This window comes from Acinonyx jubatus, chromosome X, assembly GCF_027475565.1.
Source record: "Acinonyx jubatus isolate Ajub_Pintada_27869175 chromosome X, VMU_Ajub_asm_v1.0, whole genome shotgun sequence".
Lineage (NCBI taxonomy): Eukaryota > Metazoa > Chordata > Mammalia > Carnivora > Felidae > Acinonyx > Acinonyx jubatus.
Window position 1 is genome coordinate 86,186 of NC_069389.1, and position 21,083 is coordinate 107,268.

Here is a 21,083-nt window from a genome sequence, read left to right on the forward strand (position 1 = left end):
AATTTGATCGTAATTTCAGAGAAAAATGAACAATACCTAGGAAACACCCAAAGGAATGGCAGGAACAAAAAATGGGCAGTGAGAGGTGACGAGGCCTCGCAGGCAGTAAAGCAAATTTACAACCACAGTGAAGAGCACCTCACTGCATCCAGGACACCACCACACATTGCAGGGTTCGTGTGCCGCTAAGAAATCGCCACCAGTTAACCTAGGACTTGTCAGATGGATCAGGACCGACAGCTCACAAGTATGAGAAACCACGTGCCTCGGCATGGTATCCACAGATTCACAGAAGAAGGAAAATACAGCAGACAGCTAAAAACATGCGTAGTTTTAGCATAAAAATGAGATAATATTGCAAATAGGAAGAGAGATCTAAGAATGCTAGAGAGAAAATTAGGGAGGTGAGCTGCATAGCCGGCCTCTCACACTCCAGCAGGACCGCGGATGTACAACCACAGGTGAGCCTCGTACACGAGCTCCGGCCAAACCACGGATCTACAACCACAGGTTAGTGGTGGGTCTCACGTTACACGCGTTCCACCAGGACTGTGGATGTACAACCGGGTATCTCCCATGTGCACGCGCTCCGGCAGGACCGTAGATGGACAGCCGCATAGGTCACGTGTACACGCGCTCTGGCGGGACCGCAAGTGTACAACCACAGGTTAGCAGGGTATCTCGCATGTACACACGCTCTTGCGGGACCGCAGATGTACAACCGCGTATATCACGCGTACACGCTCTGCGGCAGGACTGCAGGTGTACAAGGAAGGACAGTAGCAGTTGTCCAAGAAGTGGAGGGCATCAGGGTTTACACCATCGTAGTGGGAAAGGCCTTTCCAAGGGGGCCCTGGGTCAAGAAGTGACGCGGGACACGGTGCTCCGTGCGACTGCGCAGGCTGGCCGGCCCTGCTTCAGGGACGGTGCCGCGAGCCCCGACGCACTCCTGACCCGCTGCCTACGTGCACGCACAGGGGGCAGGAAGGCGGGGTGGCCGCGTGCCACGCATGTGCGGGAGTGCACCCGCGCCAACACCCGCGTGCCCAGGGAGGAGAGCTGGCAGGACAGCGCACTCACGGAGAACAAGGGCCAAGGCCACCCGAAGTGCGCACGGAGGGAGCCGAGCCTGGACGAAGGGCCAGAGGGAGGCGCCAGGGACCAAGGAGAGACAGAGAGAGACACACACACACACACACACAGGAACCGCGGACGGAGGGACCCGAGTGGTGACGGGCGGTGCCGAGCGGTGGTGGGCGGGGATACATGGCGCCGAACGGTCCAAGCCCGGACGGAGGGCGCCAAAGGGCCGCCGGACGAGATCGGGCAACTTGAAGGGAGACAGACAGGAAGTGACGCAGCGCAACGAACGGAGACACGGGAGCAGACGGAGATGCACGACAGGTGCCGAAGCTGGTGATGGAAGATCGCCGATCGATAGGACGGAAGTGACGCAGAGGGACGGAGCGACAGGTGCCGATAGCGACAGGACAGGAAGTGACGCAGAGGAATGGAGTGGCAGGTGCCCAGGCTGGCGATGGAAGACCGCGGAGCGCCGAGCGACAGGAAGCCAGTGTGCACCCCGGACAGGCCGCATGCAGAGCGGACGTGACGGGGAGGCCCCGGCGTGGGTCGGTGCTACAGCCGCCCGGGGACAGTCCTGCTCCAGCTCGGGGCTCCCAGCTCCCGCACACCCCCCGGGGAGGGGGAGTCTGTGCTTGAAAGCCCACCCTTTGTGTGGGTGGCGCCAACATTTCTCTCTCACATCACGCACTCACAGCAGTCCCCCCTTCTGCCATCTTTCTGGAAAGGGGGCCCTAAGTGTTCCCCCTAAGGACCTCCACGCAGCACCGCGAAAACAGCCCTGACTCGTCTGTCCCACAGGGGTCCTCGCGGGGCGGGGGGGTTGGGGGTAGGACAGGACACTGACTCCCAGCAGTCCTGTGTCTGAAGTCTAGGATTCTCCCCAACCCTTGCCAGAGGCCTCGCTGCACCTGGGAAAGAGGGGCGAACGTGGTTACTTTGGGGGACACGGAAGCAGGCCGTGTGCAAAGAACTGGCCTGGCGGAGGGTGGACAGGGGGCCGGGCTCAGCTGGGGCCCCCGGAGCCCCTCCTGTTAGCCGCAGTGAGCAGCGGGCCTTCTCGGAAGCAGTCACGGGGTCCGATGCCGTAACCATGGCGCCCGCAGCCGGTGTGGGGATTGCACACTGCGCAGACCTCCCGCTGCAGCTAATCAGTCCCTGATGGCAAACGCGTTGACAATAGACTGCTCGCCCACCCCGACCAGACGACAGGGGGGCTGTGCTCGGGGACCTGGGCTTTCTGGCTAGATCATAAAGCTGCAGCAACGGACAGCTGTTCGCGTCTGTGCCTCACAGCTGCTTCCATCAGACCTACAGTCAGCCACACAGGGTCCGCTCCTGACCCGCCTGCCCCCACCAGAATGTCATCGCCCTGGCGCCTCCAACATGACCTTTCTCCCCACCCCCCACCCCCCCACCCCCAGATGGATACATCTATCCAACCAAGAATCACAGTCTCGACTTCAGACAAAGGGCCAGCTCCCAGGACTGATCTCGGATGCGCTCTACACGCTAGTTGCTGAGCCCAAATACACGGGGCCATCCTAGTCTCCCCACTCTCCTTGTGTCCCAGTAACATCTGCAGCTCTACGCCCCAAGTCTGTCTCCAGTCCCGACACTAATTCCCACATGCAGCACAGCCCTGCCCCAAGCCCCAGTCTTGGGCCCGACTCCTGCATGGGGCCCAGACGAGGTTCCCTGCTCCTCGGTGCAACTCACATCTACCCCCGAGGGGATCTTTCTGGAACACAAATGACACCATGACACTTGTCCACCTGTAACTCCACCCAAAGGTTTCTCGATACTTGCTGGGGTGTCTTTTGGAAGAGGCACCTGCTCCTGAGAGCCCCCGACACCCTCAACTGAGGCTGTTGACTCCCAGGTTTCCCAACAGGGAGCACTTCCTGGGGCGGGTCACCCGGGCATTCCAGTGGTCAGATGACACAGACTGACACCTCAAACTACTCGCCCCAGCAGGGAGCTGGCTCCTATGCTGCAAAGAGTTCAAAGACAGGTTCCCCAGCTGGGATCAAACCACTGCCGGTATGGTGTTTCCCTTGGCCACTGCATCACACCCATGGGACTTGATGGAAGGAGGGACCAGAGCACAGGTTTCTAGGCAGGATGTTACAGGCTAAATGATGTCCCTCAAAATCCACATGTTCAAGTCCTACCCCCACCCCCAGCACCTCAGAATGCGGATGTATTTGGATATAGGGCCTTGAAAGAGGTAATTAAATCAAAATGAGGTCATTAGGATCGGCCCTGAACCCAAAGGACTAGAGTCCTAGAACATGAGGAGACAGACATACGCAGAGGGACAACCACAAGAGGACCGGGATAAAGATGATATCTACACACCCAGGAGAAGGGGCTCTGCAGGAACCAGCCTCAGCCCTGCCTGGATCTCAGACTCCCAGCCTCCAGACCCTGAGAAATGAATACCTATGGTCTAAGCCGCCCAGTCTGGGGTATTTGCTGTGGCAGCGCGAGCATGCCGTGAAAATATCAGGTCTCAGAACTGACAGAACCTGCCACTTGTTCCCCTGGTACACAAGTCACAGGGGCCCCAGGGACAGGATCGTTGAGGGACGCAAGGACCTGGCTCCGGACCCTCATGGTCTGGATGCAGCAACTGCCTGACGCTGTGAGCACCTTCTTATGTAGCAGGTCCTTTGCGTCAATGGTCACATGGGAGCGTCACAGCAGTCCTTGGACTGGGACATCCTTATACACTGTTTGCTCATGGTGTAGCAACTGAGGCCCCAAGAGGGAAGTGGGTGTCCTGCATCACACGCTGGTAAATGGCAAAACCAGACTCCCAACCACGTCTGCACGCTGACTCAAACTCCCTGTGCCATCTGTACGTGAGGCAGAATGGTTTCAGCCTTCGAGCAAGGAACATCTTGTTTCCCCAGGGGCAGTGGTCCGTGGGGACGAGGTGCTGGGCCGCCAGACGGGCTCAAGGGTGACAATCAGAAAAAGCCTGGTGCGTAAGCGGCACGGACTTCTCTGCCTTGTTGGGCCATGCCTCCCGGCCACCACAGCGCCCTCCCCTTGTGCTCTGGATTATCACCCACATTCATTCATTTCAAACACCCTTTCTGGCCTCCCAGGCACCAGGAGCCGGTTGCTACCCTGTACCCACCAGGGACGTCCAGACACATTGTACATCTGAGTCCAAGTGAGCGCCCCGCCCCTGAGTGGCCACTGTCATCCCCCCTCCCCAACCACTTTCTGGGTGCCTGGCCCCTGACCAGGACTCTCCCTTTGGGGACCAGGCCCTGAAGTGGCACCTGGGGGTTGTCCGCATCTTTTGGTCTCACCAACATCCCCAGGAAGAGCAAAGGCAGAGGCCGACTTTGCTGCATCATTTACACCTGGGTCGTGGTGAGCCCATGCTGCACAAAGCGGTGTTTGTAAAGGGTTCGTCACATCTTGTGGCCCCTGGCTCCAAGGCTGCTGCTGGAGAACACAAAGGTGACACCATAGTATCTCTAGGTGGCACTGAGGGCATTTAACGTCACTCGGACCACAGTGGGAGCACGTCCCCTTGTTACCAACACTCACCGGCACTTTGGAACCGTAAGTGTGTGGCTCATGTCAGATGCAGGATTGGCCATTCCCTACCAGGCATCTGTGATTACAGTGGATTTGCTTGTTTTTTTTTTTAATTTTTTAACGTTTATTTATTTTTGAGAGAGAGCGTGAGTGGGGGAGGGGCAGGAAGAGAGGCAAACACAGAATCTGAAGCAGGCTCCAGGCTCTGAGCTGTCAGCACAAAGCTCTATGCGGAGCTCGAGCTCACAAAGCGTGAGATCATGACCTGAGCCGAAGTGGGACGCTTAACCGAGTAAGCCACCCAGGCGCCCCTGCTTGTATTTTTTAAATGACACCGTCTGGATGTGAACATGGCTGCTCTACTCACAGCATCTTGGAGAGGCAGAGGCGAGAATCACCAGAGCAACAAACACGTCGTCACCAGGTTCACTCCCAGTCACTGAGAAAGCTCTCATTACATATATGTTCACCTGAGGGGCACCTGGGGGGCTCAGTCAAGTAAGCATCCAACTCTTTTTTTTTTTTTAATTTTTTTTTAATGTTTATTTATTTTTGACAGAGAGAGAGACAGAGCATGAGCTGGGGAGGAGCAGAGAGAGAGGGAGACACAGAATCCGAAGCAGGATTCAGGCTCCGAGCTGTCAGCACAGAGCCCGACGTGGGGATCGAACTCACGGACCGCGGGATCATTACCTGAGCTGAAGTCGGGCGCTCAACTGACTGAGCCACCCAGTCGCCCCTCAACTCTTGATTTAGGCTCAGCTCACGGTCTCACGGTTCATGGCTTTGAGCCCCGCATTGGGCTCTGTGCTGACAGTGCAGAGAATGCTTGGGATTCTCTCTGCTTCTCCTCTCCTTCTCGGTCTCTCTCTCAAATAAACTTTAAAAAAATTATTTTTAAAATGTGTTCACCTGAGCACACATTTCGAGGCAGCAACGTTACAAGTACCCTAAATACACACGGAGGGGTGACTGTGCTCTTCTGGGGCACAAACACGAGGGACATGTACCAAGTTACCTGCTACTCCAGCATCCGCAAAGCCCAGCAAGGGCCCCACAGTAATTGTGTTAGTTGAATTCTCTAATAACGCACAAAAGCTTGTAATAGGTTTTTTTTTTTAAAAAGCAATAGAAGAGATTTTAGGCATAACACAACCACATACAGGTTTAATGCACCCTATCCACATTCCCACAAGGTGGTTTCGTTCTTGCCAATTTTCTGCACCTACAGTGACACCTCCAGACTGAACCACAGAACTTTGCTGTGACTGCGTCCATAGCTTAACAAGCGATGTGAGCCACCTCCTATGGGGCTTCCAAAACAAGGAAACAGCAGAGTCCATAGTAACGTGTAATTCACATAGTATACGACCCAGAGACTGTGAACCAGGAGCCTGGCGACCCCACTGTGGCAGAGGCTCCTTGCCAGAAGCCGTCTTCCTACCTTTTTCCTGCTCATATCTGCACTGCGCTTCCCAGCCTATCCCCACCTTGCAGTGTGGACTCCACGTCTCTGGGTGTTCCCAAGGGGATGTAGTCAGATCCGTGAGGATCTTAGGACAAGGGGTCTGGCTCCTGCACGGTCACCCAAACAGCCCCACCCACTGCTGGCGGGAACCCTCCATCCAGAAGGAGGAGGGAGAAACCACACGGACAAGGCTTGACCGGCCTGAGATTCACATGACGAAGACACGGCCTGAATCTTTCATCCCTGATGTGTTGGGACGCTCTGCTGTGGTAACATCTGTTGCCCTAAACACAAAGGTGCTTTGCAAACCCCTCCACGACTGTGACAAAAAAAAATAAGGCTTAATGGAACTCACTTCCCCAAGCCACAGCCCACACTAGAAGGGTACTCAGAGAGCCTCACTCAGGTAAATGGGGCTTGAAAGCAGGGGCCCCTTTGAAAGGCTAATCCCTCAGTTCAGGTCCCGCCCACCTCCGCCTTCCCCGTGGAGGAGAAGTTTCCTTGACAACCCTGACAAACCTGCTCGGTTCCCTTGGCAACCAACTTTCTGAATTGCCCAAGCCTTCCCCATTAACAGCATTCCTATTTCAGTCTTGCAGAGCCTACAGTGACAGTGCTGTCATTATGTTCCAGCGATCAATTACTCCAAGCCTGCAATTATTGGCTACGTGAGGTTATTAATCATAAAATCCCGTAAGAACCAGCGTTACAAGGTGACTAATTCTGCACTCGGCACCCATGAAAAGGATGGGGTAACTGTTCTCATGGTCGAAGAGCCCGCCTTGTGATGGAGCCAGGACGTGGGTTCCTTCCATCAGAGATTTTTCAGTGTCTCTATACCCACACCCCAATAATACTGCTGTCAACACCAGTCCATAGAAGACCTGACTCATCCAGGATGAAAGAATTATCTTAACACAGATAGTGAACTGAATGGTGACCTCCAGAAGGGGTTTCTCCCAGAACATGTGAACAGCACCTTATTTGGGAAAGGGTTCTTTGCAGTGAAGGATTTTGAGCTGACACTATTCTGGGTCAGGGTGGCTCTAAGTCCAGTGACAGGTGTCCTTAGAAGAGACAGAGGAGGAGACACAGATACAGAGGAGGGGACATGCTCCTGAGAAGCCACGTGAAGACAGAGGTAGAGTTGGAAGGGACACGGCCACAAGCCCAGGAGCCACAGAAGCTGCAAGAGGCAGGAAGGACCCTCTCCTGGAGCCTCTGGAGGGAGTGTGGTCCTGCCCCTCCTGGATCTCAGCCTTCTAGTCTCCAGAACTGGAGGAGGGTAGACTTCTGTAGTTGTAAGCCAACCAGCTGATTTCGTTTGTGACCGCAACCATAGGAAACTAATTCCCACAAAAAGTGTGTTCCGTCCTCTTTGCTCGGATCCTGGACGCAGCTCACGTAAACGCCAACATTTGGGCACTGTGAATGCACATTATACAGGAATTCTTTGTACCATATATTTGCCTTTTGGAAAGTCTGTCATTGTGTCCAAACATTGAAACTTCTCGACAGAAGTCTTATGTTTATGCTTGCTACGGAGACATTCTCTGCTCACTAATGTGTCTGTGCCTTTGCTCTGGGAGGAACTTGATGGACTGGTGCAAGAACACCTGCTCTTTGTCTCAAGTTATTCAAAGGCCACATAAGCACAGGCAACAAAAGCAAAAATACACACATGGGACTACCAACTTAAAAGCTTCTGCACAAAGGAATCCACAGAGTGATAAGGAGACCTGGAGTAAAAACTAATCCCAAATCCTACTTCTGATAAGGGTTGGTATTCAGAATATACAGAGAACTCCTACAATAAAAGCGAGTGAGCTACTTAATAGGTAGACCTGAACAGACATTTCTCCAAGACGACACAAAGATGGCCAACAGACATATGAAAAGATGCTCAGCATCTCTGGTCATTAAACACACATGGGAAGCACAAGGAGATACCGCCTCGCGCCCATTAGGAAGGCCACTATCAACACAGAAAACAAGAAGCATTGATGAGGATGTGGAGAAATCGATGCAGCCACCATGGAAAACAGTATGGAGGTTCCTTGGATGCCTGTGCTCATGGCAACATCATTCACAACAGCCGAGAGGTGGAAACAGCCCAGATTGTAAGGGTTAAATTGTAGTGTAGGGCTAACCCATAGCCTTAAGAAATAACAGCTTTAACACTATAGGTTAAGAGACAACAGCCTTATCCTATCAATCAAGGGATGGATTAGTGTTTGATTGGATTGGGGTAAGGGCTTGTTTGAACTGTTTCCACCTGGGAACTATTCCTTTGTTCTGCTCCCAGGTGATAATGGGATGTGGTCGGCTGTAAAAACTCTGTACCCCAGCTGTTCCAGACGGCACTCTGATGAAGAGTGTCGTCCCGATAGGTCGGTTTGCCTTGCTGCTCATTGCAATAAACTTTGTTGTGACTGTCACTGGTGCCCATAGCATTCCGTTTCAGGAGTCGTGTGGATGCAACAAGATGTCTCTGAGAAAATGGGCACAGAAGATGTGGCATATACATACAATGAAGTATTATTCAGTTGCAAAAAAGAAAGAAATCCATGGGAACACAAGCTGGTACAGCCTCTCTGGAAAACAGTATGGAGGTTCCTCCAAAAACTAAAAATAGAACTACCCTACGACCCAGCAATTGCACTACTAGGCAATTATCCATGGGATACAGGTGTGCTCTTTCGAAGGGACACGCGCACCCCCATGGTTATAGCAGCACTATCCACAATAGCCAAAGTATGGAAAGAGCCCAAATGTCCGTCGACGGATGAATGGATAAAGATGTGGTACATATGTACAATGGCGTATCACCGGCAATCAAAAAAAAAAAGAAAAAGAAAAAGAAATCTTGCCATTTGCAACTACGTGGATGGAACCGGAGGGTATTATGCTAAGTGAAATTAGAGAAAGACAAAAATCCTATGACTTCACTCATATGAGGACTTTAAGAGACAAAACAGATGAACTTAAGGGAAGGGAAACAAAAATAATATAAAAACAGGGAGGGGGACAAAACAGAAGAGGCTCATAAATAAAGAGAACAAACTGAGGGTTACCGGAGGGGTTGTGGGAGGGGGGAATGGGCTAAATGGATAAGGAATCTACTCCTGAAATCATTGTTGCACTGTAGTCTAATTTGGATGTAAATTTAAAAAAATAAAATTAAAAAGAAGAAATCCGGTCATGTTACAACATGGATGACCCTTGAGGACATGATGAGTGAATGAAGGGAGTCACAAAAGGACAAACACCATGACTCCGTTTTTATGGAATTCACGGGAAGGAGAGTAGAAGGATGGGTGCCAGGCGAGGGGTGGGGTTGGGGGGGGGGGGGGGAGTTGTTGAACAGGCACCGAGTTTCAGTTTTGCAAGATGAAAAAGTCCTAGAGATCCGTTACACAAAATGGAATACAGTTACTCACTCCTGAACCATAGGCTGAAAAATTGTTCAGAGGATAATTTTTGTATTCTGTGTTCTTTACAATTAAAAATAATTTTGGGGGGGGGGGTGCCTGCGTGGTGCAATCGGTTAAGCATCTGACCTCGGCTCAGGTCACGATGTCACAGTCCATGGGTGTGAGCCCAGCACTGGGTTCTCTGCATACAGCTTGGGACCTGGAGCCTGCTTCCGATTCTGTGTCTCCCTCTCCCTCTGCCCCTCCCCCGCTTGGGATCTCTCTCTCTCTCTCTCTCTGCCTCAAAAATAAAACACTTTTTAAAAGTTTAAGGCAGGTTAGCTTTGTTCTTCACTAATAAATATAGAAACTAGAATTAAAAACTTTAATAAATTCACAATACTTCAAAATACAGGGTCCCTGGTGGAAAAAAAAGCATAGCATACAGGTCCTTGATCAGAAAGAACTTGCATACAGTTCAAGTGGACACTTCCTGAGGCCACTCCTGGCTCTACAATTCTACAGTTTATGGCCTAAGACATCTTCCCGCCACCCCCCCCCCCGCGTCGTTCCCACGTGCACGCTACGACTAGAATGTTAAAAACATGGTCGTCCCTCAGATTGTGGCCGCATGGGACACCTTGAACATATCGTTGTGTCAGCCCACAGCCCGCCTCCCAAAGGACGAAAGGCAAGTCCGCCCTGGATTCTGCAGCTCACGAGCTCAAGTCAAGGAGGGTTTCGCTGAGGCTGTGAAGTAGCCTCGTGGGAAGTCACCTGGCTTCAGGAGTGACTGTGAACTGTCCTTAGTGACCAGGGGAACTTGCCAGGAGATCGCAGAGAGAAGGTACGATGTAGAGTCGGAGACCACGGTGTCCTAACACGACTCTCAGAGCCAATTCTGCACCATACCTTTGCGAACGCATGCCAAGGACTTCACAGACCCTGTGTGGGGTTGAATTGTACTCCCCCCAAAAGATATGCTCACATCCTAACCCCCAGTACCTGTGAACATGTCCTCATTTGGGTTAGGGTCCTTGCAGATGTGACCAAGTTGAGGTCCCACTGGAGTAGGGTGGGCCCTAATTCGGTGACAGGTGTGCTTTGTAAGAAGGGGAAAAGGGGAAAAGAGAACCTGCGGGGACAAAGCCGATGGGACGGCAGAGCCAGAGACTGGAGTGAGGCCTCTAAGCCAAGGATTGCCAGCAACCACCAGAAGCTGGAGAAGCTGGAAGGACCCCCACCCCCACCCTCCGGAGCCGCCAGAGGGAGAAGGGCCCTGGCTCCGCCTGGATCTCAGACTTCCGGCCCCAGAGCTGAGAGAGGTTACCTTTCTGTTGTTTTCAACACCAGCTTGTGGACCTTGTTACAGTAAGCTGCAGGGAAACTCACACACACGGCCCCTGCTCTGTAGGCTCCCGGGGGCCTGGGTCCCCTAAAAGGCAGATGGACTACGGAAGCCGCAGAGTCAGCAGTGGGCCCCCACAGGTCCCACAGCAGGGGCTGGACTCCAGACTGCGGAAGGGTCAAGTCTGGAGCCCTGGGCCCCTAAGTGTGCACACTGCCTACTGGCCTCCCGAGGGGTCAAGTCTGGAGCCCTGAGCCCCTAAGTGTGCAGACTGCCTACTGGCCTCCCGAGGGGTCAAGTCTGGAGCCCTGAGCCCCTAAGTGTGCAGACTGCCTACTGGCCTCCCGAGGGGTCAAGTCTGGAGCCCTGAGCCCCTAAGTGTGCAGACTGCCTACTGGCCTCCCGAGGTTTTGGCGCCCTGTACGTGTGGGGTCAGAAGCATCGCAGAAAATCTCCTGGTTCAACACCTTCCATGCCCCCGTTCTCAGTGGTAACCAAGGGTCCGGTCGTCCCAGTGACAAAACCCCATTGGGACACCTGCCACGCTGTCAGAAGCTGATTGGAGGTGGACAAACGGCGTGAGGGAGGGGACTTCCTCATGTGAGGCCAGCAGGCACCCATGCAGGGAGCGTCCCCACCGGAAAGCTGCTGGGTCCCACCAGGGGCCGCCTGGCTGGTGGCTGAGCCCAGTGCCGTCTGCCCAGCCACAGCTCCCCACTCCACAGGCCACACCACACAGATTACGTGCGACAACCTTAAGTATGGGGAAACACGTAACCAAAAAGTCACACAAAACCAAATCAGTAAACACAAGCAAACCAGCCTAGTTTGGCACCTTGAGGCCACAGGGCCTGGTTTCGTGCACACGCTCTTCTGCAAGCTTTTGACGTACCCGAGTCGGCCCCTCCTTCCTCACCCCAGGGCCTTATTTTCCTGCTTCCTCACCTCCACCTGGCATGAATTTCACACAGTGGGTCGTGCCACACAGTCTCTTCCTTGGCAGGCTGCAACCCAGCAATTTGATAGAAGATTCCATCCAGCAAAGGCCACTCAGACCAGGCAAACTGCCAGGCCGTGACCCCTCGTTCTCTCCCAGCAGCCCAGCCCTGAAGCCACCGGCCAGATCAGGCGTGCCTACAGGTGCCCTTACTTTGAAGGGGGTATTTATACAAACCTCTTTTGCAGGGACACCTGTGCCCCACTCCCAGGAAGGCTGTCTTGGCTGGGGGAGGCTGCCCCGTAGGCCAATTCTCCAATTCTCGCCGCCCCGGTAGGCCAATCAGGGGTCGCAGACGGAGAAATGGGCCTTCCTGCCCCTGCCAGGAACAGGTGTGGGGCATCAGGACAGAGTGGGGAGGCTTCTCTGGTTCGTTTTCTGAATCATTTCAGCCAGCTGGTGAGTCAGAGGGCGCTTCGAGAAGAGCCGGTCCTCACGAGGAGTAAGGAAGAGGGGAGGAGGGGTGGTGGGCAGAGCCACATGCCCCGGAGCCCCTGGGGACAGCAGGCACGGCAGCCCAGAGCGGCCCCTCTCTATGCAGTGCAGGTCTGTGCACCTGCCAGAGGAGGAAAGCCACACAGCGCAAAGCCCTGTGCACCACGGCCGTGGCGGACTCATCCAGGAGCAGCTGGGGGCCTTGTGGGGGCCCAGTGGGGCCTCCCCGAGTGTGCCCCAGAGCAGCTCCTGGTGATGGGAAATACAGAACCTGCTGCAGGGCGACCCCAATGGTAGGATTGGACACCGAATCCCATTGAAGGAAGGCTTTTTTCTTTTTCTTTTTTTCTTTTATGTTTATTTATTTTGAGAGGGAGAGAGCGCAGGCCCGGGAGGGACAGAGAGAGGGGACAGAAGATGCAAAGCAGGCCCTGTGGTGACAGCAGAGAGCCTGACGCTGGGCCTGACCCCACGAGCGAGCAGCGAGATCATGACCTCAGCCAAAGTCGGTAACCAACAGAGCCACCCAGATGCCCCAAGGGAAGGTGTTTGCAAAGTAAGTGCTGAGAGTCAGGTTTTGCGGAGGGGCCGCCAGAGGGGGTGGGGAGGGGCGCAGAGGGCCAGGCCCACTCCCGCCAGCCCCCAGCCCCCAGGTGCGAACCGCACCAAGGCCCTGCTGTGTGCTGTGTACGTGTTATTAGTGTCCCCCAGCCTGGGCGTGGGGCCATGATGGCGGGCATTGGCAACTGTCCCTTGCTGAGCACAGGGCCGAAACGAGTGCTGAGCAGACTTTTCAGGAACCACAGCGGGCGTCTCCTGCAGGCCTCAGGCTGCAGTGTGGGCGCCGGGTCTCGCACTGGGTGAGACTCCAGTGAGCAGTGGCAGAGTTTGCTGGCGTGAGCGTCCCGGACCTGGAACCCTCAGGATCTCACTGCGCGGCCCCCCTCGTGCGCTGTGTCTGGGCTCCTGGGAGCGTGGGGGGGGGGGGGGGGGCCTATGGCGTCCCTGACGCCTGGGGCGTGGCCAGGGCGAAGCACAGGATGGGGGACGTCCTGTGTGGGAAGAGACGACGAGGAAGCGTGTGTCCGTGAACAGCGACGCCAGGACACGGGCCAGGGGGCCCATTGTGGCCAACGTGCTGCTTCAAAGCCCCGTCTCTTCTCTCCGTTTTAGCTCTCGGGCTCCAGCTAGCAGCACGTACGACAGGAGCCGTGGCTCAGTGTGTGCCTTTGTGAGGCCTCAGCCACCCCGCGGGGGCGTTGCGTGGACCAGCCCCGGAACCCAGTGGCCTCCAGCAGCGGGGCCTGCGGCCGGCAGGTGGGAAGGGCCGTCCACACGGGGGGCAGAGGGGGCCAGGAGAGCTCACAAGCATGTTTTCCATGGCAGACGTGACCGCGTGGGGAGAGCGGAGCCGACTGCTGAGACCTCTGCTGTGCAAACTTCCAGTTCCTTCCTTAGGACATGGGGAAGGGAAGGATTCCAGGCCTGGGGACCAACCAGCTCTGGGTGGTTTGCATGTTCTGGGTGGGGGGTGGGGGGTGGGGGGTGGGGGCATCGAGACAGGGGCTCAGCCTTCAAACACTGGAAATGCTCCCCAGACGGCAAGGGGAAGTGGTTCCTGCATCTAGCAGAGAGAGAGGGGAGGCGTGCGGGGGTCCCCGAGGTCACCCAACACCCCCCCTGCCCCCCACCCCTACCCCCACCCCCACCCCCGGCGGAGCCGTGCTGGCAGGATCCCAGGACTCGGTAGAGGGCTGCATGCGTGAGTCTGTGCGCACCGTGGACGCGTGGCCGGATCCGACGTTGGGACCGGGAGGAATCCGGGTGCTGGTGCCCTAATGCTCCCTCCTTCCCCGGGGGGTCTCGCAGAGCCTGCCCCTCCCCCCGCAAGGAAGGGTGAAAACAGGTGGGCTTCCCCCCCTCAGAGACGCGGAGCCTGGGCTGGGGGCTGGTCACTGGGGCACGCCGCTTGGCGCCCCCCCCCCCGGTCTCCCGGCGCCCAGGAACGCGGATGTCTTGGCCGAACCACAGGGTTCGGTTGCAAACAGTGTCAGCACGGCTCCTCCGCCGGTTACAAGAGTTTCTGACTCCGATCTGGGTTAGAAGACTCCGTCCTGGCTGGGTTAGCTTCCTGGGGGGACAAAGACCACACCTGGAGGCCCGGGCAGGACGGACGGCCTGGGGGCCGAGGGGGGGGGGGACAGGAGGGGGGCAACGTTGGGGAGGTGGGGGCGGGGTCAGGGACCAGGTGGGGGTGGGGACTGAGCAGGCGTCAGGGGCAGGTGGGGGTGGGGACTGAGCGGGGGGCGGGGGGGGTGTGACTGAGCGGGCGTCAGGGGCAGGTGGGGTGAGGGGCAGGGGGCGGGGGCTGGTGGGACAACACCAGCTCCTGAGGCCGCTCTGTGGCCCGTTCCCCCCCCCCCCCCCCCCCCCCCCCCCCCCCCGCCCAGGCACCTGCTCCGTGATGAACACTGGAGTCGTCCAGGGAGCTCACCTCCGCGTCTCCTTTTCCAGGGGTACACATCCTCTCAGGTGACATGGGCCTTACTCTGAGGCTGCCAGTGACAAAAGAGGGGACTTTCCTGGCTCTGTGTACAGACACGCGGCAGGTGTGAAGGCCGAGCTGTTAGCCTGGCCTCTAAATAACAGTACAAAAAGTTCAGGCTCCTTCCGTCTTTCGTCTTCCTTCTGCGGTCAGTGGAGCTTTATCCCAGCCTAGTCTCCTCAGGGTCCCTAAGTGGCTGCTGCAGCTCCAGGCATCACACACCGTGGACAACACTGATGGTTGTTCAGTCTGTTTCCTCCTGTGAATCTTTTTTTCTTTCACACGATACGATATTTCTAAACCAGTGTCTGTGTTGGCCAGCGTATTAATACATTGATATTTATATGTATTTATGTGACAATACATCCGTGTGATCATCTATATGAGCAGCCTCATGTTGTAGCATAGCAAAGTCCGAACCTCCTGTGAATCTTAATTTCTCCGTGGAAACCCTTCCCGTGGGGGTCCCCGCAGAATGTCTCCACGACCTACTGGCCAAGATGGCGGCCAAACCCAATTCTGGCACAGGAGCTAGAATTCCTAGGATCACCTGAGGCCGTGCTTCTCTACCCACCGGATTCTCTTCTTGCAAACAGCTTTCCTGAGATGCATTCACACACCATGCAGACCACCCGGGGTACAAGACGGTGGTTGTCAGTGTGGTGACGACATCGGTAGAGTCGCAACCACCATCCCCAGTGTCCATTTTGGAACATCGCGTTCACCCCGGAAGGAAACCTGTGCCCATTAAACAGTGTCTCCCCATCCGTCCTTCCCCCGGCCCTCGGCACCCACTGGTTTCCACTCTCGCTCTAGGTTTTCCTGATCTGGACATCTTGTGTAAAGGGAATCGCGTGACTTCCTCCATGGGAAGGGTTTCCACCTGGTGTCCTCATCTGGCTTGTCTCACCAAGCGCACTCTCAAGGTCCACCCGCGTGGCACCAGGTGTCAACGCTTCACTCCCGTTTGTGGCTGAGTGATGTTCCAGTGTGCACACACCACATTCTGTTTGTTGTCCGTTCACCTGTTGATGGTCATGTGGGCGGTTTTCACTTTTCTGGTGCTCGTGAACCGTGCTGCCGTGAACAGGCGGGCACGTACGGGAGACTGGAATTGCTGGTCCACGGGGCGGCTCCCTGCTTGGCGTCTGGAGGGACTTCCAGACTGTTTTCCAAAATGGCTATACCACTTTGCATCCCCACCAGCCTTGTTTGGAGGTTCCATTTCGCACCTGCTTATTGCCTGTGTCCGATTCCTCGGTGGGCGTGAGGCGGTGTCTCATTGTGGGTCTGTCAACAGATTCGCACCCGCTTTGTATCAAATATTTTGTAACCCTCCCCTCCCTTTCTGAAATCAAATGTAGAGGTAACATAGTGTCTCTGCATGTGTAACTCACTTACAATGTGTGTCTATAATGTAGCTATAATTATACTATAAAGGAGAATGAAAGGTAAATACATTTTAATAAAATAACCTGTAATTTAATATGTCAGAGCTTGCCCTCCACTACACTAAAGACGTAACCAGTAATCAATTGCATGCTTAAACTTAAGAAAAGAGATAGGCTTCAACTCGATTCAACATTTTTTTATGTTTATTTATCTGAGAGAGAGTGAGCCTACGAGGCGGGAAGGGGCAGAGAGAGAGAGAACCCCAAGCAGGCTCTATGCTGTCAGTGCAGAGCCCAAGTCGGGACTTGATCCCGTGAACTGAGAGACCCTGACCTGAGCCGAAACCAAGAGTCAGACGCTCAACCGACTGAGCCACCCAGGTGCCCCATCAACCTTTATGATGCTTTTAAACAAGGACAAATGGGCATGTCTGTATACAATCTAAATCACCATGGTTACAGCAATCCTGGTGCATTCACTGGCAATTCAAAACCTCCGAGCCACGTAATCACTGGAGACATGATTTTCCAAAATGTTCTCAATAAGGTTCTGAATAAAAATGAGAACACCCGTTCCTAGAATCACACCGTGGTTACATACCTGCAAAATTAAGCGCATCTTGAAGCCATTCAGAAATCATGTGTTCATCAGTAGATCAAAGTTAGATTGTTGCCCAGAATTGTGTGCTGGTCCTTTCCCAGGAAAGGTGAGCTCAACAGGGCTCTCGAGCACAGGGCTCTACCCCAGGATGCCTGGCAGCTCAGGGCACCAGCGTGGTTCACGAGCAGAACACCCAACTTTGGTGTGGACCCAGGATCTACAATTCCATGTAGAGAACGCAGCTGGGACCAGAGGTCTCCAAACTGGGACTCCCATGTCCTCTGTCCAAGGCGCAGGAGAGGGTAGTGGTTTGGAGGGAATCCCTGCACAGACCCTCCAATTCTTGGGTGCTCCTGAAAGTGGCCTGCCTGGCAGCTGATTTGCAGAGCAAACCCCCCATGCAGCCCTCTTCCCTACAGACTTGAAGTCCTCAAGATGCCATAAATGGAAGACGTCTCTGCTCGGGCTGCACTATAACAAAGCCCCACATGCCAAGTGGCCAAGTAGACCCCGTCTTCTCCCTGTGTCCTCATGTGGCTGGCCCTCTGCGCGTGCCTGTGTCCTGATCTGCTTATAAGGATGCTCTGTGTAGAACTTGTTCGTGTAACCTGTTAAGCATTTCTGCCCGGAGCCGCCCACGCACCCTCAAGGGGGCTTAGCTGGCTTGTGCTCCGTCTCTGGCCTCACGATCAGAACGGCCCTTCGGTTCCTGACACCAAGAGGCATTAAAGCGACTCACATTCCTCCTTGAGCCAGACCAGGCTGGCCCCCTGGGATGGATCAGGGAGGGGAGAGGACTGTGCAGGCGCCTGTCCCTAAGATTATGAGTACCATTCGAGAGACAGAAAAACCAGCTCGCTCGGGACCGCACCGAGGCCGACTTGATGACTAACCGTGGATCACACAAGCCGGGTGTATGTGTTGCCCCGGCGAGAAGAGGTAGTGGGAGGCCTCATCCGAGGGGGGACACTCTTCCAGGACACCCAATCGGGACTCCAGCTGGCTGTTCACTGTGGGGCTTCCCCAGCCGAGAGGTTGGATGTCGTGAACACCCGATTTGGTGGATTAACCCTTCTCTGTTCTTCTCGATACTCTCTCTCTTTACGTTTACTGTAATCGTTTCCTTCCGTGTGTTCCCGTTCCCTTCTAATTAGTAAGAGAAATAATTCATCTTTTCTCCACGAGGCAGAAAGTGTGGTCATTGTGAATTATTCAGAACGAAGCACCCAAGTCATGTTGGGTTGGGGACCCCCTACTGACTATTTAAGCTAAGTTATCTCTTTCAAGGACCTTCTGGGGTCCTGGGGCTGAGGACTTGAACATGCGGACATTCAGGGGACACAATTCAGTCCATAAGAAAAGGTTTCCTGCCTTACCCAGCCTGGGCCAGTTTCTGTTAAGGGTTAGAGCAGAGAGACGCGAGGGGGGCTCAGCGATCTCGTGGTTTGTGGGTTTGAGCCCCGCGTCAGGCTCACGGCTGTCAGCACAGAGCCTGCTTGGGACCCTGCATCCCCTTTTCGCTCTTGCCCTGTCCCCTCAGTCACACTGTCTGTGTGTCTCTCTGTCTCAAAAATAAATAAACATTAAAACAAAAACGAGAGCAGGTGGTGTTCACGGTTCATCACGAACTCAGCTATACGTGGGACCCAAGACGGCGACCGCCCTCCGGCAACGCCAGGAGTCACTGCGTCCGGGCGAGAGCCCACGCGAGCAGCACATCTGAAATGTGTCTTAGCCGTGCAGCATTTCACAGCCGTAAACACAGCGATTCTGCTCGGCTTCCCACACCGCTCATCTTCGTGTGCTTCCCGAGCTTGACGGAAGGAGCCTCGAGAGGGTCGGGACGGAAACGGGCTGTCAACGGTCACACCCACGGGGCTGCAGGTGGTGACAGAGTGACGGTGAGCTTGCCGTGCCCCTGGCCGACAGACCGGCTTTGTTAGGGCAGAGCTTCTCGGACCTACTCCTGCCCTAAAATGCAGACCCGGGTGTAGCTGACCCTCACAGAATCTTGCAAAGTGTTCCTGCTTTTCCTATTAACACGGCGTAGGCACGTTTCTCGGTAAATACAGAATATTCTGTCTGCTGCTCCAGGCCGTCCCCGCCCTCACCCCCAGGGCACAGCTTCTGTTGCGTTAAAGGCTATGATCAACCCGGTGAAAACGTTTGTAATTGTTACGTGTTCTTATCACTTATCCCGGACTCTGAAAAGCCCAGCTCCAGACACACTGGTAAGTGATATGCGTTTACCAGATGCGCAGGCATCTGGGAGAAAGCAGTTGTCTGCAGATGAGCGAGGGCAGGGGCCGGAGGCTTGTCTTCGGATGAGGGGTAGGTCCTTATCTCGATGGCAGGAACCGTTCCCTGGTGTGCGCACATTTCAACACGTATCAAGCCGCAGGCTTGAAGTGTGCTCGGAAGTTGCTGTTCAAAGAGTTTCAGGTAGTGACGCAGCATTGCACATTCAGAGAGTTATTCTGATACTCGTTTTCTCCCCTTTGGATCTCGCCGGCGGGCTTCTAGAAACTGCCCTGAAGGTCGCCTCTCTTGGTGCTGTGAGCTTGCCTTTGCCACAATAGCACACACTTTTCTTGCAGCGAAAACTGAAACGGGCCTGTGGCTGTCAGGGGGCTGACCGGGCTGGTTGCAGGGGCTGGGAGGGAGGGGCGGATACACCGGTTTTCCAGAAGCAGAATGACCCAGACACGTGGATCTCAGATCTCACCGGTAGGAGCCTTTATGAAAGTAAAATACCACAGGAGCAAAGGCAGAATAACATGGGCTGTACCCCAATCTCCCGAGTCTTTTGAACACATCAGGGCACAAGCATTTCTAGGGGCTCCCGGCTGGTGACTCAATCTCAGGGTTGGGAGCTCGAGCCCCACCGTGGGTGTAGAGATTATTTTTAAAGATGGCACACGCAAAAGAGTGTCTAGGTCCTAGACTGGCTGGCGAAACCCAGCTTCTCAGTTGCTAAGCACTGAGGAAGCCCGCTGGCCGGCTTCCCAGACCCTCGGAAAGGGGACCCTTCTCTGAGTGAATCCCACATCCTTTTGAACGTTTGCCATTGTTTACTTTCAACACAACTGGCAGAGCAGCAGATCACTCAGCGGACTGATTACCCAACCTTTTGTGTAACACTTGGGCTTGTCAGTAGGGCGGACTTGAAAGAGTAACTGATACTTTTATAACAAAACTTCTACTCTCATGTAAACACAGCGGCTCAATGCTAATGGCTAAAAGTAGAAACTGGGGAGGCACCTGCGCGGCTCAGCGGACTTGATTTCAGCTCAGGTCATGGTCCCTCGGTTCCGTTCGTGAGATCCAGCCTGGCGTCAGGGTCCCTGCTGGCATCGCATGGTCTGCTTGGGATTCTCTCTCCTTCTGTCTCTGCCCCTCCCCTGTGCCCTCTGGGTCTGTCTGTCTCTCTCTCTCAAATTAAATAACATTTAAATAAATAAAAAGTATGAATATATCTATTATTGAATCTTTTCTGTTTTTTTCAAGTTGTTTTTTTTTTTTTTTGAAAAGAGAGAGCGAGGGAGGGACAGAGGGAAAGAGAGAATCCCAAGCAGGCTGCATGCACACTGAGCATGGAACCCGGCGCGGGACTCGATCCCACAACCCCGGGATCGTGACCTGACCTGAAATCAAGAGTCAGATACTCAAGCGACTAAGCCACCTAGGCCCCCCATGTTTTTTTTTTTCATTTTATTTATTCATTGAAAAAATCTATACCCCCACGTGGGGCTTGAACTCACATACTTGAGATCAGGAGTCACATGCTCCTGTGACTGAGCTAGCCAGGTGCCCCCAAACCTTTTCTATTTCTAGCAATAAATTGTGGTCCTCCTTCATATACATGTGGGAAGAAAGGGGACGTTTCATTTGTTCTATACAAAGATGCAGTTCAGATACATTTTATCTACTGGTATAAACAGTATATGACGGTACCAAAACATATTTACTACTATGTTAACATGTTGCAACTACTCATAATTATGATGCTAATTCAGGGGAAAAGGTAGCTCTTAGAGCTTTATGGTTGTAATACATACAAGAAATGTTTAACCGTTTGTAAGCATGGGGATGCTAGCGTGACCAATAAAAGACTTTTAGGCATAAAAGTCTGCAGGAAAAAGAGAGTATGTAACATTCTCTGAGCAGTGAGGAATGAAAATATAATTTCAAGTGGAAACAGAATAGGAGGAAACCACTCTGGAAGGCTGCCCCCCTGTGTG